The sequence below is a fragment of the Panthera uncia genome, chromosome B1 (assembly GCF_023721935.1).
Source record: "Panthera uncia isolate 11264 chromosome B1, Puncia_PCG_1.0, whole genome shotgun sequence".
Taxonomy (NCBI): Eukaryota; Metazoa; Chordata; class Mammalia; order Carnivora; family Felidae; genus Panthera; species Panthera uncia.
Window position 1 is genome coordinate 170,286,048 of NC_064811.1, and position 13,757 is coordinate 170,299,804.

The following is a 13,757-nucleotide window of genomic DNA, read 5'->3' on the forward strand; positions in this document are numbered from 1 at the left end:
TGCTATGTGAATTCGGCAAGTCATTCAACATTTTGAATCTTAAGGATCTCATCGGAGGGACTTGCATGAGAAACGTATAAGCTTGACCCTCCAGGGTTTTATAGTTTATACTAACATCAGACACATTCCAGTCTGTCTAGTAGTGTCACTGGCCTGTCATCACATATGCTTCCTACCTTGACAGCCATTATTCCTTTGTCCATGGACATCACTGTGTCCGCATAGACTTTCTGCTACCAGACTATCAAATGAGATCCCTCCCCCACCCCCAGTTCTCCAGAATACCTCATATTCATCCTTTTAGTCAAATAGTGTCCACTTTTTTTTAACTGCTTTGTTCCAGGTGCCGTTCTAGGTGCTGGGGATGGCCCAGCATGGTGCTCGGATGAACCGTGCATCCTAGTAAGCACGCACGGATAAAAGGGGCAATAAACAAATATATGCGGTATGTCAGATGGTCGCAGGTGTTATGGAGAAGGATAAAGCAGGGTAAGGTGGCAGGATGTCCTGGCCAGGCAGAGGGTTGGAGGGTTGTTATTTGTTACCAAATGGTGAGGAAAGGGCTCGTGAGATGATGCAGAGAATGTGAGCGAGGCAAGCACACATGGGGGAGAGGGTTCCGGGTGGGCACGGCGGGAATGCCTGGAGAAGAACGAGCACAGAGGGAGAGTGAAAAGAAATCAGATGGGCAAGGTGGGGCGGACTAGCTCATGTGGGGCCCTGAACCTACCGGACTTTGTGAAGTTTTCCCAAACCTCAAGTGATTGCATTGTCTCTCTGACCGGAGTTTACGCTACTCTTGGTGGGAGACCGATTTTGTTAGGAGTTCACTCTCCCACACTGAATGCAGAACTTTCTGCATTTATATCTTTTAAGTGTCAATTGAATGAGGCAACTAATGCCTAAACCACTTTTCCGTATGAGGTCAGCCTTTGATAGCATGGTGTAAAGGAAACTGGAATTTTCTGTGAGTGTTTGGGAAAAGAGGAGGCTTGGGTGGGTTCTCACCCCTCATCTTTTTTTCTTTTTTGCCTACCAGAGAGACATGCAATCTAGTTCACTGTTGCCTCTTCTAGATATGTAAAGCTCTCTTAAAATATAATTTTAACGATAGTTCTATCGAAGACAAAATCTGTCTTTTTCCCGTTAACAATGGTTTGTATGATTTGATTTACTTTGTATTAATTGTATAAGAAAATCATTTGTTGACAAATAAATCAGAAATGGCAAAGTTGTTTTGGTTTGGGAACGGAATGTGTACTAACATGTATACTAAAATGTAATTACTTACTGATGCTTTAAAAATTGACAAAAACTGTCTTCTTGACCAAGGGTTAAAAAAACAACTGTTTTATTTTTTGTTTCTACATGATGAGACAGGAGATGTTAGGTTGTTGTGTCTCACTTACGGTCTTAGATAACATTGTGTGTTATTCTTATCCAATAAATGGTCAATTTAAATATACTCATTACTATATTTCTTCTTTTTACTTTTTTTTTGAAAAAAAAATTTTCAATCAGCTGCAAATTGTAATTTAAACAAGCCACAGATCTGGTGAGGATCAATTTGAGATTAGATTGCAGAATCGTTATCATTTTTATTCTTCTCATAACTTGAATTTTGACATTGTATTTTTTTTTTTGCTTTCTTTAATAAGTGGTCCATTATGTATACAAAAACTCTAAGACTACGATTTAAAGTAATTCAAACAGGGGTCCCTGGGTGGCTCAGTCAGTTAAGCATCTGACTTCGGCTCAGGTCATGATCTCACAGTTCCTAAGTTCGAGCCCCGCACCTGGCTTTGTGCTTTGGATCCTGTGTCTCCCTCTCTCTCTGCCCCTCCCCAACTCACACTCTGTCTCTTTCTCAAAAATAAAATAAAATGTTAAAAAAAAAAAAGTAATTCAAACCATCTTGGCTAGTAAGATTCAGTTGAGTGATAATATGGGTGAGATATGAGTTTGTTCACTTTGAAATCCACTGGCCACAGCACACCTGTTCCCTTGATATGAAATGAGAAGTTAGCAAAGTGTTCCCTTTAAAGGGGAAAATATTTAAAATCATTGATTTATTTTTTGCTTAGTTTTGAGAAATTTTCCTACTCTATTAACTGACTGATAAAACTGGAAAGGAACAGGTGGCACTGTTGTGAATGACACGACCTTTCCAGAACCCTTCCATCAAATCCCTAAGTGTTCTCAAACCACCAGCTGGGCAGAGCCACTAGAATGATAAAAAGCCAGTGAAGAGATTTCAGCAGGAAATACACTTCATCGGGTTTTCCTTTTAGAAAAGTCACTCTGGATTGGACAATGAAGCCACCGAAGCGGGAAAACAATTGGAAGCTATTGCAACGCCCCCCGCCAGGTAAAGGTTAGTGACCACAGCTTTGAAAGAATGAAGTGAAGAGATTTTTAGGAGGTGGAGTCAACGGAACATGGCGATTGAGTTGGAGGAGAGCAGGAAGAGAGATGGAGAACGGTGGTGGATGGTAGAATGCACAGTGGACGGTGTCTTGGTAAGGAAACCAGAGAGGAGAAGGGGACGACGTGTTGAGTGTCTAGGTGCCTGTGGGATTTATACGTGGACTGGTTCAATGGCATAGGCAGTTAGAAATTTAAGTGAGGACTTTAGGACATACAGTCATCCTTGCTGAAAACACAATATTTGGGGACTTGGGAATCATACTGTTTTAAAAACATGACTTGGAACTACATGGGAGTATTTTGGGTTATCAAAATGACTAGAAAGATTGCTACTGGCATTTAAAATCAAGGGTAGGGAAAGAAGTTTGCTGGACTATTCTATAAACCAAAAGATGAGGAACTATTTCCTTTAGAATGGGAGAAAATACTTAAAAATCATATCTATACTAAAAATACAAGTAACACAATTGAAATGGGGCAAAGGACCTGAATAGGCACGTCTTCAAAGAAGATAAGCAAACAATCAACACGCACATGAAAAGAGGCTCACCGTCATCAGCCCTCAAGTAGCAAATCAAAATCAAAATAGGAAACTTCACCCCAGTAGGGCACCTAGAATCAAAAAGTCAGATCACAATAAATGTTGGTGAAGATATGGGGAAATCAGAGCTCTTGTCTATTGCTGGTAGAGATGTAAAATTGTGGAGTCACTTTGGAAGACAGTCTGGGAATTCCTCAAAAAGTGAAACATAGAGTTACGATTTGACTCAGTAATTCTACTCTTAGATATATAGGCAAGAGAATTAAAAACTTAGGTTCACATAAAAGCTAATACACAGATGTTCATGGCAACGTGACCTGCAATATCTAAAAGGTGGAAACAAACCAAATGCCCATCAGTTGATGGATGGGTAGATATAATGTGGCATATCCATATAATAGGATATTATTTGGTTATGAAAAGGAATGAAGTACAATGCATGCTTCAGTGTGGATGAAACTTGAAAACATTATGCTGACGGAAAGAAGTCCGTCACAAAAGACCACATGCTATGTGATCCTATTTATATAAAATATCCAGAATAAGCAAATCTATAGAGACAGAAAGTGGATTCGTGGTTGCTTAGGGCTGAGAAGGATTGAGGCTTAGGGTGGGATTGGAATGGTAATAACTAAAGGGTTTGGAGTTTGTTTCTGCAATGATGAAAATGTTCTAAAATTGATCATGGTGATGGGTACATGGCTCTGTGAAAAGACTAAAGGCCACTGAATTCTAAACTTTAAATAAATGAATTATATACTATACAAATCATATGTCAATAAAGCTGCTACGAAACAAACAAAATCTCCCGAAGTGATTCAGAACCTCTAACCTATCAATTGTAACCTACCCTTGGAGGACAGAGTGTAGGGCAGAGTGGGCTGGAGGCAGGGACAAACTTACTTCATAAGCATCTCTGAGCTATACCCTTGAGAAACCAGGTCCATTTGGGCACGGATTATCCTTGATTGAGTTTCATAGTGGAGATAGAAGCTACGGTGCCCCCTGCCTTGCAGAAACATGGTAGCCTTGAAAGGTTGTTGTATGGAGCAGGAGAAGAAGTGTCACCTCAGATTTGGGGAGAAAACAGAGCCAAGCAGTAGTGGTTTCCTCACACCCTGGTGACTCTACTGAATCACAAAAGGAGGATGGATTGAGATAGGAACAGCCTGGACTATTTGCTAATAATCCACGATAGGCCATAATTCACATGTCAATTGAGATCGGGACATGCCACTTCTACATATGGACAATGTCACTCAGAGAAGTGCACAGGGAGAAGAAAAGGACACCATGGGCCAACCTGTTTGTTTAATTGAATTTAATAATGTCAACATGGTGCTAAATCAATGGACAAGTCCATCTGTTCAGTAAAAAGATAACCAGTCACAGAATTTTAAAGATGGATTATTCTTTGAGGAAGGTTGAATCCAACATATTTTCTGGACAACAAAAGGTCAGCCGACCACACCAACATTTAAAAATCTACTTCAGGGACTCCTTCCATTTTGAAGTGGTAACGGAAACATTACCCGGACACAAGCTCTATTGTCCCTGCCCTTATATAGGAAACATAGTGTCTGTCGTATGCACTATGGGCTTTGACTTCTCAACATGGGGCATCTGTATGCATTCTTCTTGGTACCTCAGAGCAAGGGTCCTGCACGTACTAGAAAATTCTTAATGCAAGGACCAGGAGAATATGCGGTCATGGTTGTACTTTGCATAGATAATGAAGGTTGAGGGAATTGGTGAGGTCCAGAGCAGCTGGAAGAAGTGTCACAGAAGTGACGTGAACTGAGCTGTGCCTTGAAGAAAGACTGCTTTCCTCAGGTGGAGAGGAGAGAGAAGGTACTGTAGTGGAGAAGGCAGCGTGCACAAAGACACAGATCTGGGATCAGCAGGGAAGTGGGTGGGGTGACACAGAGAAAGTAGCTTGACCGGAACAGAGTGCCTGCTGGGAAACAGGAAGAAACAGCTGCAGGGATATGGTGCCTTAGAAACTAGAGTGAAGAATTTTGACTTCATGCGATAGCAACAGGAAATCATGTTCTTGAGCTGGGCGTTCATCTGGTGGAAACGGCATTCCTGAAGAAGTTGTCTGTTTGGTTAGTGTAATTCTTAGAGACAAACAACTGGTCGGAGCCTTAGTCTCCAACAGCTGCCTTATAATCAGTCACCAAAATGATCGTAATTGAATGTATTTCACTTAAACCATATACAAAAAATTTGATTTCATTCTGCTCCTCGTGTGCTGAAGAAACAAAATCTCCAGACTTCATATAAAGTTTCAGAAGTGGATCCCCATTTTTGCATATGGCAAACTGAGGCAATGGTTTCAGAATGTAATGTAACAATGTAACCTGGTATTCTTAAGAACTGATGTAAGGATCATCATTTTTAATTCAGTTTCTATCTTCTTCTTTCAATCATATTGTGATGAGCCTTGAAATGTACTTGGACTCTGGAGATACTTCTCTTTTACTTACCTTTTATTCACGGCCTAACTTTGCAAGGAAAATGCTCTCTTAATAATTGAAAAACTTCAGTATGCTGCCAGTTAACATTTTACCAACATTGCGTCTCCCCAGTGCATGCTTAGGAACAGAGCCATTTCATTGTCACAGCAGAACAATTGCCCTTTTCCAATGCAGCCTCAGAGGGGAGAGGTGTAAAAATAATTTTACAATCAATAGTTGTCAGACCTTACGTATGTAGGGTACATTCCTAGGACAAGTGTTAAGATACTTAAGCTCATTCCCAAGCCATTCTAAGGTTATCCCCAGCTATTAAAAAGAAACAAACGAGCCACAATATCAGAGCCAACTTTATGATTCCTTTAGAAAGAGTAAGAAGCTGATGGCATCCCTAAGACATTTGAATGTAAATTTGAGCATGAATATCCATACGATGTGCACAAACCTACGAGGCAGGTTCAAATGTTTTGATACTTCCCACAAATCACACTACACCCCTTTTTGGCATTGTTTATCTTCCGATCAATGCAGATGTAGACACATCCGTCAGAGACTTGGGAGAAAATTACATATCTAAAGGGACTGACATGGTTCCTTTTTTTTCCCCCCCTTATAAAAGCCTAATATCTGCGTTGCAAGAAACTGGATCCCAAGAAAGTCATCTTCCCCTTTAAACGGCAGTAAAAGATCTGTCTTCAAGATGACAGCAAGCGGGAGTTGAACTGGAGTGACGGTAGTGCTACAGAAACGAGGGGCTGAAGTACCGCTTCTCAAGCTTAGTTGCATGCTAAAATTACCTGGAGAGTTTTCAAAGATAATAGTGCCTTGATCTCACCCCAGAGATTCTGATTTGATTAGTGCTGAGTGCAGCCTGGGTGTTGAGATTTCTGAAAGCTCCCTGGTGATTCTATTGTGCACTCAAGGTTGAGCCACTGGGGTAATGGCCATGGGTTTAAGTTGAGCACTAGGTGGAGGGTGTTGGGTGAGTCATACAGACTCTAGAAGCCTCATTCTTCCTGTCTGTGAAAATTAGATAAATACCAGTATCTTACAGGGCTATTGTAAGGATCAAATAAAGTAATGGATATGAAATTTCCTTGAAAACTATAAAGGGCCATACAAATGTGCACCATTAGAGATATATTTAGACCCTCTTGCTCCAAGGAAATAACTTAACGATATGATTTGTACAAAAGGTCATGCTCCAATCACTTCTACAGGAAACAAATGTCCTGCCAATTTTTAAGATCACTTTCGCCACTCTAATAGATTCTAAAACCCAGTGACCATTCTGTATGATATGTAGATTTTATACGACAGAGGAATATTTCAATGCTGTTGCCAAAATGGATTCATGCATAATTTAGCAGTCCACCAAGTTTTGGTTTTTTTTTAAAACCAAGTCCCCCAAATGGAAAACTGAGGCAGGTATACTGGCCGTAGGATTTTATCTCTGCATAAATTAGATGTAACCAAAAAAAGGAAGTTACTGGTACAATGAAGAAGATGAAACCTATAAAGAATGTGCAGAAACCTGCAAAATACAGGGAAATTGCTCAAATAAAAGTTAAGGAAACTAAGGATACAGAGATGGTCAGTGAAATTGATGGCATAAAGGGGAATTGAGATTCTTATGTGGATAATGCCCACAGAGTAATGGGAAATGAAAGTTGAGGAAAATGAGTTAAAAACAAAACAAGAATTTCTGAAAAGGGGAGTGGAGACAAGGACACAAAATAGAAGGGAACTTTGGGGCCAAGAGAGAGTTTATTCATAGGTCCTGGAGCTACGAGAATATACTTGAATACTAGTAGGATTGATTCCTGGAGGTAGGAATGCTCCGAGGAGAGAGAGCTGATTGAAAGAAGGGCTAATTGCAGCAGTGAGGTCCTTCGGAAGGGGTTATGAGAAGCTAGCTGAAAGGAGTAGTGGCCGGGTAAGAAAAGAGGTGGTACATTTCAGAATGGAAAGACTTTTTCAATATTATCAATACAGTGAGAAGTAAGATCCACAACTAGGAGTGTTGGGGGAGGGATTCTTGTGGACAGTGAAGGTATATAATATTGTCCTGGAAAGCATACTTAGAAAACAAGGTAGGATTGCCGATCTGTGTTCCATGTCCATTTGTTGTTGGCAGTCGTCAATTCTGTATGAGGTCAGTCGGTACTTTGGTCTACACTTGGGAATAGGTGTGGGAAGGTGAGTGTTGAGGTTAAACAGCATGGTGGTTTTACCTGGGGCGGACAATGGACGAGGTTGTCATATTAGTTTAGTTTCATGAGACATTTAATGAACACTCACCAGGGAGTTGTGGGAAAGGCAGGATGCACAGAATGCCATGGTAGGATCTCCTCAAGTGTCTCTTTCTTAAATCAGTGCAAGATTTGCCTAGCCAAGAGGCAGATTTGGGATGGGGCCAACTGGGAAGATTCAGAAAGGCAGTGCGCTCTCTGTGGGGCTCAAAATCATTGAAATACATCAGAAATACAGGGCCAGCTAACTCACTTTTCCACATCTTCTCCTTACACAGCTGGCATGGTGTGTTGAATGGGACCCACCAAGACATGTCCACTGGGAACCTGTCGATGTGATCTTGTTTGGAAAAAGGATATTTACAGATGTAATTAAGGATCTCTTGACGACAACAACATGGCTAAAAGTGGACCATAAATTCACTGACTGGTGCTTTTATAAAACAAGAGTAAGGAAGGAAGAACACACAGAGGAGAAGGCCATGTGAAGACAGAGCAGAGATTGGAGTGTTGGGACCATAAGCCAAACATTGCCTGGAGCCACTGGAACTGAAAGAAGCGAGGAAGGATTCTTCCCCAGAGCCTTCAGAGGGAGCATGCCCCCGTGGGCACGTTGATTTTTGGACTTCTGGCCTCAAGAACTGTGAGAGAATAAATTTTGGTTGTTTTAAGCCACCGAGTTTGTGGTAGTTTGTTATGGCTGCCCAAGAAACTAATAGAACTGGCGAAATGTAAATAGTTCCTGTTCCCAGTAAAATAAACAGTGCCTTCAAGTAAATGGTACAAATAATAAAAATAATAAATCTTGCCAGTGCTGACCTAGGTCTATTGAGCATATTTGTGACACGCCTGTGGCAACTTAGAGGGCGTGACATTGGGCCAGACACTAATCCTTGACCAGTGGGTTGCCAGTTGCCTGAAGACCTCAACAGAGCCATCCAAAATCCTGAAATGGAATCGTGCATGGCCTGGAGCTGTTTTCCAAAAAGAAGTGACTCATTCTCATCTAAAATTAAAAAGCACACTAATATCCCATCTGAGGACTTTTCTTCCGAAAACCGAGAAAGAAAACTCAAGAGAGAAAAATTACAAAAGAGAAAAGAATGTTTTGTTGTTCTTTTTCCCCCCTCAGTGGAGGTCAATTAGTGATTTTGTGCCTATTTCTCCTGCTTTGGGTAAATGTTCCTTGTATGGGATCTGACTCTTGTCTCAGTTCTGAGTAGAAATTAGGATAACATTTGATTTTCTGCTGTTTCAGATAATTAACATCAAGACACAATAACTGAAATTGATTGCATTAGAGTAGTGTTGTGTTGTTGTTGTTGTTGTTGTTGTTTCCACTCAAATGACAGGTCATGTGGTCAACTGGCATTTCCCTGCTGCTGACCTTAATAGCAAGGATTCTGCTTGGTGCCTGGGATTGAGCAAACTGATCATATCGTGTCATGAGAGCATGAGTCCCAGTTAATGATGACTTTCTCTCTGTGGCTGGCAATAGGTAGAGAAGAAACACGACCCAGCAAATGGTTGGGTGCTTGTGGGGGACGGGAGGGGTATCAAAATATCGGTTTTGCTGTTGCCAATCCTTGCCTGAAAGATATGGCTTGAACCTGAGAGAAAATGGGGCATTTTACTCCTGCCTCTGCATTTGATGTAATTGGTCCCCACTGCAGAACAGAGGGCTGAGTTGAATTATCTGCCCGGAGGCTGGCACAGAAGAATCACAGATCTGGCTGGAACAGTCTATATAGTGAAAACCATGTCTGCACACCCCAGGAGGACTAATCACCGAACATGAGAGAACCAGAGAAAGGGAGCTTGCATTGTTTTTGTCAACAGGGTAGCAGAGAACGCTCCCGAGACTCATGCCTGCCCCCACCCCACCTACAATCCCGCTCATTGAACTGGTGATGGGGGAGGTAAAGGTGGGGGGAAAAGTCATGTTATTTTCAAGGTTCCAGTAATGGCTGCTTCCCTGAATTGATGCATTATAGGAACTGCTAATGGGAATTCTGTTTATAAATTTATCTTGTAGTTAATAAAGTTAAAATTACTCAACTGCACTTACAATCATCAATGTCAAATAAGCACCTGAATTCTCTGTGGGAATTTGTTGGATGTTTTCTGCTATAAAAGTGAACCATGTCAGAAAAACAAACCAAAACGAAACGAAAGAAAACATTTTTCTTCCCAGCACGAAAGGGAAAACAAAACGAACAAAACAAAAACCTCAAACAAAACCAATAAAATGGATTTATTATATCCTCAGTTAAGTGACTGATGCTATCTAGTTATGTGACACGCTGTAAAATGATAAGCAATTTCAAATAAGTTACAGTGTTAAATCCAGTGCCAGTAATAAATCCCTTAGTTGGAACTCAGTGAAACACACATACACTTCCATTAATCATTTCAAACAGTGTGTGGACACTGCAGCTCCTGGCCTGGCCCTGCCTGTTATCACGTGAGTCTGGGACACGTCAGGGTCTGCAACCCAAGGAAATAGACAGGAAAAGGTAAGTGACAACGGCGACTCAGTGTTTATTATTCCGTGATACTAGGCAGTTCCTGTATGCCACCTCCCCAGTTCCTTCTGCACTTTAGGGGATCGAAACGGTGATGAAGAGGTTCATTATCAGTGGGCATATGAGGTAACTCTTCCCCAGCTCACTTGCTGGGGAAGGAGACTTCCCCGGCATTTTTTACTTTCTTTTGAGAGGTATTCATGTCTAGATATATTATTAAGACGTGTCGATATCAAAGGACCAGGTTTCTATAAACTTTGAGGTAGTAATGTACTGAATTTCATAAGCTCACACCCTTGACACTTGAAAACATTAAACCTTTGTACACGTTAAGACGAGACCACACACAGCAGATCTGCAAGAACAAACGGAAATCAGAGGTGGGAGGGAATCGCTTTGGTCGTGTTGCCAGGAAACTGACGGCTCTACGTCGTGTTCTTTAGATTCCTATTAGCTCCTTAGGTAGCACACTTTACCTACTTTCCTAGTTCCTTCAAGAGAGCACAGACGGACCTGTTCTCCACTACCCTCACTAAAAAGGTGACATCCCTTGCTATGAGGACCCTCGCTTACTGCTTATGGACACCAGCCTTAAGTGCCTGACATTCACTAATGTATTTAAGCCCCACCATAAACCATAAAGATAGTTACAGTTTTTATGTCATCTTGTGGATGATAAAATGGTTGCCACCCAGATAGGCTGACTCAACCCACACTCTTTTCTTTCTTTCTTTTTTTTTCTTTAATTTAAATTTTAGGTAGTTTAACATACAGTGCAGTACTGGTTTCAGGAGTAGAATTCGGTGATTCATCGCAGCCATACAATACCCACTGCTCATCACTCTTAATCGATGTGCCACTCTTCCACTCTCTCTTACCTTTCCAATGGCCATTTTGTTCATGAGGATTCCTGAACTGTGTCTTCCCTGAGTCTTCCTCCTATAAAGGTTTCTGATAATTCGCAAAGAGATTAAATGAGTTGCTAAAATGTGTACAGTGAGCAAGTGGTGGAACTGAACTTAAATCCAGGCCTTCTGATTCTAAATCCTATTATCTCTAATGACATCACACTACTGGATATAGCTGAAGTTTTCAATTTAGGAAGAACTGGCTCTGAAACAAAATAGCTGGCACTATTTCGCTTCTTTCAGAAATAAATTCCAGATGGATTCAAGAATTAAATCTTGCAAATGAAACCATAAAAGTCCTGGAAGAAAATTTTGGTGAATATTTATGTAATCTTGGAGTGGCAAAGGCCATTCTAAAAATGGCCTTAAAGGAGGAAAGATGGATACAGTAGATTTCACAAAAAAAAAAAAAAAAAAAAAAAAAAAAAAGTCCGCATGTGAAAACACTACAAATCAAAAAGAAAAGGCAAACAACTCAGTTTGGGGAAAGCAGTTCTCTCTTTTACTGATAATTATTTTATTCATTCCAAGCATATTGACACTGGGGTCAAATGGAGATTAGCAACAGATAATGCCCCTGCCTTCAGGAAGTTTATAATTGAGAGAAGGGGTCAGATACTGATTGATGAATGTGCAATCGCATGAAACAAAAGGAACATGGTGCTATGATGGCAGGTAGCAGATGAGCCTAATGAAATGATGTCCGCACGATGACAGGAAAGACTTCCTGCAGAGGAATGTTTGAGTGGAGATCAGAAGAGGAGTCTACATCGAAGGGAAGGCAGCAAGGGGGAACGTTCCAGATAGAACAGCATACCCTTATGGGGAAGAGAGCATGGCCCATTTGAAGACAAAGAGAAGGCCGGTATGACCCAAAGCCAGAGAGTAAGGACGCATATGGGAGGAAGTGGAGAGCTAGATGCCAATCACCAATAAAAGGACTAGAGAAGATGAGCAGGTTTACACAGGATGGAAGACCAAAAAGTCAAATTTGGACATGTTTGAGATATTCTAGAATGGTCCAAATAAGTGGTTGGATATAAGGATCCAATGTATGGAGGATAGGACTGATCAAAAGATATAAATTGAAAGTCATTTAATAGATGATAGATAGATAGATAGATAGATAGGTATAGATATAGATATAGATATATAACAATGGCTTCATTAAGCCATGGTCATGAATGCAAACATGCAGGGAGGGAGGACAGAGTAGAAAGAGAAGGGTCCTAGGGCTGAATCTTGAGGAATACCAATATTTAATGATCAAGGAGGGGATGAGCCTACAAATGTAACTGAGAAGATTGAGCCAGTAGGAAAGCCCAGGAGAGTGTGATGTCATGAAAGCAAGGAAAGCCAGAGTTTCAAAAAGGAGAGCCAAAACCAGTGCCAAATGCTGTTTAAAGATCAAATACAATGAAACGAAATAAGCTGGAAATTACCCACTGCATTTAGGAGCCTACAAGTCACCAAGAACTTTAATAAATGTTTTCCTGGTAGATAACAGGAACAGAAACCATACTGGAGTTGGTTGAAGGGTGAGTGTGTAGGGAGGGAGGAAATTGCAGTAGCTAATAAAGAATATGTTTAACAAATTTGTGAACAGAGGTGAATGAGTGATAACAGAGAGAGATGTGGGATTTAGGAAAGGATTTTTTTGTGATTTATTAATTTACTTTAGATAAGAGAGACTTATGAATATAGCTGTATGAATCCGAGTTTACAAATTTAGTGTGTGCAGCATGGACAACTTTTCTGAATTTTTCTAAAACTGGACATAAGATATAATGTCTTATGTCACCAGATTGGTAGAAATTTAAACTCCATTAATTTATAATGTTATTCTTTCCTCAGTATAGTATCCAAGTTCAGGGTAAGTCCACCCAGGTGTCAGCTGTGCTCCCATGATCTTTCACCAGGAATGCCCCATCTGCCTGTGACACACTCCACAGACTCTACTCCTCTGGATCTGGCTGTTTCCTGAGATCTCCCAAGAGCCAGGACTCCTTGCTCTGGAACCCAAGGAACTCTCCCTCTTATGTTTTCCCTTTACTGTCTTCCCTTATGTAGAAGCATCTTTTTCCTAGTCTGAGTGGTGGGGGCAGGAGCGGAAACCTTACTCCCTCCCCTGGTTCTCTAATACTCCTTTTGGTTCCGCTGTGATCTGGTGGAACCCAAATGAAGAAGACTTAGTGGCATTCTGTTTTCTACCCTGCTTATGCCTTCACTGCAACTAAAATTTATCCAGGTGGTAGTTTTGTTCTCTGCCTTCCAACTAGTCTTACCAAATAGAGAACAAATAGTATAATGTATACTATCTTGTACATTGTTATATCTCCAATGCTTATAATAGTGTCTGGGAACAATAAGCTTTCAATGACTGTCTGCTTATACACAAGAAGAAGAAGAAGAAAGAAGAAAGAAGGAGGAGGAGGAGGAGATGAAGAAGAGGAAGAAGAAAAAGGAGGAGGAGGGGGGAGGGGAAGAGGAGGGCAAGAGGAGAGGAAGGAGAAGAAAGGTGGAAGGAGGGAAGGAAAGATGAAAAGATATGAGGAAGGAAGGAAAAAAGGAAGACAAAGATGGGGGGGAGGGAAAGAGACAGAATGGGTTGATGGGTAATAACAGTG

The 13,757-nt window shown here is 41.0% G+C and overlaps 1 pseudogene; it reads left to right on the forward strand.

The window, feature by feature from the left end:
- Positions 1-2,438: 2,438 nt before the first annotated feature.
- The window catches only part of LOC125922496 (5'(3')-deoxyribonucleotidase, cytosolic type-like), a 51,193-nt pseudogene continuing 39,874 nt past the window's right edge, over positions 2,439-13,757 (forward strand).